The sequence below is a fragment of the Morone saxatilis genome, unplaced genomic scaffold (genome assembly GCF_004916995.1).
Source record: "Morone saxatilis isolate NCDOM2014 unplaced genomic scaffold, NCSU_SB_2.0 Contig19, whole genome shotgun sequence".
Taxonomy (NCBI): domain Eukaryota; kingdom Metazoa; phylum Chordata; class Actinopteri; family Moronidae; genus Morone; species Morone saxatilis.
Genome location: NW_023339751.1, coordinates 2,536,956 through 2,542,289, shown reverse-complemented (window position 1 = coordinate 2,542,289; position 5,334 = coordinate 2,536,956).

The following is a 5,334-nucleotide window of genomic DNA, read 5'->3' as shown; positions in this document are numbered from 1 at the left end:
TTGAATCACTTTAATCTGGCCTCAGGTCTCAGTCTTACCACCTTTGTAAAACTGCCATCACAAAGGTGGTTAAGAACCTTTTTACCTTCAAGTACTCCTCCAATTCGATCGTACTGCCACTGTCAATACAGCTGATCACTATGTACACCTAAAGCTTTTGGGGAAAACAGGATGACCACTGTGGCTCAGCACTTTCTTGGCACGCAACAAACTTAACTTAAAGGGACATTTCACCAAGACCATTATATTTATTGAAAGTGGGTGTATAATATATGTATCGAAAATGTAAATAAATTTTGTTTGGGTTGCTATTTGACCGAGAAAAGAACAGAACCGTCGACTGTTAGGGGCGGCATTTGTCTCAAAGACAACCAATCACAATGCACAGCTCTGTAAGGCGCCACTAACACTATCCGAACGCGCATGACTACAACAACAGTGAATGTAAGCCAGTTAATTGTACCAGAGCAATATATCAACAACAACAAATAAATGTTAACAATGGACGTTATAGTTCCTCCTGGCAGCGTCCTCACGTCCTTGGTTTGCCCGCAGTACTGCCGCTTGACTTGGAGCGGATATTTCCTGTCCGTAGCCTGCACCACACCCCAAGCCGGCGTGAAAACGACACGATAGCCCTCGACCCAATCGCTTTCGCCTTGCAGGACGCCATTCAGACAAAGGCTGTTACGGCGATATTGTCCTACGCAGACATTGAGACCACACAGTCTACGACTGCATGGTCTTTGTGTATTAGCGTTGCACAAGTAGTTAGCAACTGCAACTGCAAGCTTGTTTGTGCGCTAAAGAAGCTAGTTCGTTGGCCGTGACGTTACGTTATTTACACCGGAAATAAGCTGCGTGATAATGCTTGAAACAAATTGTGTACATACTGCCAGGTTGTTTAGAAGAAAATAGAAACACTCCACTTTAAAAGTTCAAGACGTCCGTCCAGTGGACACAGGCACCACCCCCGAGTCGCCCCAAGCATCCGAGCCGGTCCGGGCTCCTCGTCCGCGGACCAGGAGGGTCTCTGTCGGCGGCGCAGCTCAGCTCTCTTCGCCTATATTGCGCTCATAAAGTAGCCACGACTGCTGGATTCGACCGTGCAACCACTTTTCAATTTCTTCATTACATTGGATTACGCATAGTGCCTCAAGTAAGCTTAAGTCTGGATCGACAGCGGTCCGCGTTAGCTTCCAAAAACCAAAGAGTGCGCGGTTATGATTTTTTAGTTTCCTGCAAGTGAAGTCCCACCCTCACTGTACTGTCATAGGTCTGTGAGCAGTGAGTTGAAAAAAAAACTGAGGAAGTAATGTTTGTAGTCCTCACTCTCTAAGAGATATGGCGGATCTCTGCTTCATGACGCCAAAATGCGATTTTTACATCATTAGGAAGCAGAAGTGGCAACCATGAAATCCGTTATTTCTCCCTCATCCAGTGAGTGAGGGCAATGATGGACATCTGGTCCAAAAAAATATGGAACTGGCCTTCCTAATGATCACCATGAAGCTTAATGCAAATGGGCGAAGTGTGCCCTTTAAGGTTTAGTGCCTAAGCCCATTCAATTTTCCTACATAGGGAGATAATTAATTTTCCACGTGCAAAAGTTTTGTCCACCGCAACATACAACTGAAAAACCGTCTTTCTGCCAACCTGAGAACCGTGGTGGTGCTAGTTTAACGCCTTCCTAAATATGACGTTCTGTTCTGATTCATGATTCAGTCTGTACTCCGCTCCCCCGTGTGAGTGTGCACATGGCGAGAGTGGTGCCGTGTGTGTCCGGGTTGCAACCTTTGCACATTTGTGTCCTGTGAGAGAGAGACAGAAAGAGACACCCCACAGGCAAGTAGATGGTGTGGGATCTTTTGTTACAGTGGCCTCACCCCTGTAAGGTGAACACCATTCCTGGTGAGCTGGGTCTCCAGAATCCCACCAGATTTGAGTTCGCATATGCTTGAAACCTCATGTGTCCTGGCCTTTTTACTGTTCTGGCTCGAAGCCTGGCATGCTGCAGCCAATCTCGCCAAGGAAAGTTCATCGCCATCCGAAATGGGAATTACGAGGATGTCAAGCAAACTGTATGAACTCATGAACCAGTAAGCAACAGTGTAAAACTGTCCTGACCATACAGCAAGAATGTGCAAACCAGCCAGTGAACCAGGAGAATGAGTGAGGGGTGAATCATTCACAGTCTTTACAGGCGAGAAAACAATTTACAATCCAAGCAACCACGTTCATAATCAGGAGCGTTGTAAGAGCCATAATGCAGGACTCCTCCCGGAGGCAACTGTCTGATCAGTGCTTTGTTAAGCGGGAACTTGGCAACTTTTTCAGCCTTAATAAACCGTTTAAGAAGACCTCCATTTGTGTTTAAATGGCCTGTTCCGGTGCAAACTGGTGACCCCTGCTCCCAACCCCCCCTCTGGGACCTGCGACCCGCAGGCGGGAAAACCACCTTGCAACTTTGGGACTACCGTGCCCGGTAAAATTGGAAAAGAAGTACCAACGAGAAGCCAAGAAACGAGCGAGAAACACGAAACGGCTTTACGGCAAATTCCACATAAACGCACAACGCCCGCCTCTCAATAACGTTAGTTATAATGTATTACCCAGCGCTCCGTGAATATTTCCACATGAAAAAGTCTGCCGGCAGTGAGCAAAAAAAGGCCCACGTCAGCAGGCGTAGAAAGAGGGAGGAGGGGTGCCGGCAAGTGAGCTTGTTTTTTACGACGGTGTTGTGAAATAGCACGTCCCACGAGCTGTAGTGGGAGCGTCGTGAGACAAACCCATCGCCGTGACAAAAAGTGAAAACCAGCGAAGAAATGGCTACAGTTGCCAAGTTCCCCTTTAATGCAAACATCCAAAGAAAAAATGCTGCGTGTTGGAAAACTGCTGCAAAGTACAAGTGTGCATGATAGGAAATGTACCAGTAGCACTTAACTGAATAGAGTAGGATACTTTTAGTGGAACATTGATTGTGTCCTTGTTGTTTCAGCCATCTGTCATAGCCCACTTCAGTATGTTCATGGAAGCCAATTTACAAATCCTACTATGGCGAATATATGTTGAATTTTCTTTAATTTTGCATAGAGGTCAAACCAAAGCCGAACAAAGATTTTCCATACAGTAATCTGTTGGTCATTGCACACAAACCAAAACAGGCTTAAAATGATGATGCTCTAAATGTGTAACAAGCATCAATATGAATTCAAACCTCTACAGCTCTGCCTTCAAACAGAGAGAGAATTGTTGCTTTAGTTAAATCTCAATGTTTGAAGCCAAAGAATACCTCCACTTTCCATTCTGTCAATGTACAGATCAAAATTGTAATTTGCATGTAATGTTGGATATGTTGGAAATGCAGTTCTCAGTAATCGGCTCTAGATCTCATTCAGCGCAAATTCCTTGACATTTAGCCGTTTTCAACTCATCGCATGTTTCCACAGAACTGCCACGTCTTCTCTCATCAGACTGCATTTATAGATTTACAGTATATAAAATACGATCGCATGGTTTGCTGTATCCATGAATCCCCACCTGATAGGATCTCTGCACAGATGACTCGGGGCAGCTGGGATGCACCAGGCTGCAGGCAGCGTACGTGTGTTATCTCAGTACCTCAAGGTGGCTGGCTTTCCCTTCATCTCACAGGGGGAATTGAATCAAACACAGATCTGTAAGGTCAGCAACAGCATCTCCATTAGTCATAGGAAATGCAGCTCGCAAGTGCAATAACAGCAATATTAAGACGATGAATCTGATGCTCTTCCCATCAGATATTACAATAATAACAACTGACATTCAAGATTCAAGATTTAGTTCGTCACTGTCTTATGTACTTGCATAGATAAACAAGGAAACGCTGTTGTACCCCACAGCAGTACAGCAAGAAAGAATAAACACATATCTAAAAAATATCTTAGATGATACAGCTAAAAACATATAAATACAGCAGCACTGTGCTTTAAAGTGCATGGTTCAGTTTGATGTTGACAGCAGGTGTATGTCAGTGAGAGACCAGCACCTGCAGTCAAAAATGTGACATCCAACACCAAAAATAGTAATGCAGTTGATTGTTTACACATGCAGAACATTCAGAAATATGATGGAGGGAGAGAAAATATAATCTATTTATCAGCCCGAGTCACATCTCCACTGTTACTACATCATGCTGTCCATGTTCCACAAAGTTATTTTCCTCCTTGTTGTTCGTGTTGCAGACACAAAGCAATAAGCTGACCTTTGAACCTGCATTCACTGAGGTATCCAAGGGAAATTTAAGGGGATGATATTCCAAAATCCCCTAGTATCCATGAAAGTATGGTTCTCTGTTGTCCTGCCCGGGCTGAACAAATTGGCTGCCTGAGAGTTTGGCTAAAAACAATGTTTTTCTAAGCTACGGCCAATCAAAGCCGAGATGCACCACCCAGCGCTTTCATTTCCCCCCAAGTCCCCCAACTTATTGCTCCCTGATCTGCACTGTAATGCAGCTTTCACCCTCTGATTTCTAAATAGCCACATAACACAGAAACAAACCCGCTGAAGAAGAAACCTTTGTGTTGACAGAAATAATGACATTGCAGAGAGAAATGAATGTCACTCATCGCACCGCAAAGTTCACGCCACTGTTACCAGGCTAATGTCAAGGTGTTATGATACAGATGTTTATTTTCATTAAATAAAAAAAAGGTTCACCCAGCACACCGGAGCAGAGGGTAGGGTAACACAGTGGGAAGGTTTCCAGGCCTTACACACACACACACACACACACAGACACAGACACAGACAACTCACAGACAGTTGCACTAATGGGAACTTATCAAACTTGACTTGTTTTTAATTTGGGGAGAAACCTGGACCAGGCCAGGCCATGAATCTACCTGCTGGTTTAGGTCTTAGTTGAACACAGCTGAACTGAGCTGCAGGCCTTAAATAAGTGATATCTATAAATAACACTTGCTTTGGATGTTGAACTATCTAGAAATGTTAGAAACTAGATGTTTGAAAAAGTGACTCCATGTTTCCCACATGTAGGAAAGATGTTGACTCACCATGTTGCAACATGTGGGAATCAGGGTTTCACATGGGAATTTACATTAAATACACATTACACTACAAAAATGTTTCACATATGTAAAATTACATGTATGTACATGGGTTTCTGCACATGTGAACTTCATGTGTTTTTTCTGTAAGGAGTCTTATGGAAGATCAAGAATCAACTGCTGGTGAAATATTTTTTTTTGCTATAATATTCTTTAATATAAAGGGTTCATACTCATTATATCAATAATTCATTATGTGTATAAACAGGTGTGATATATATATATA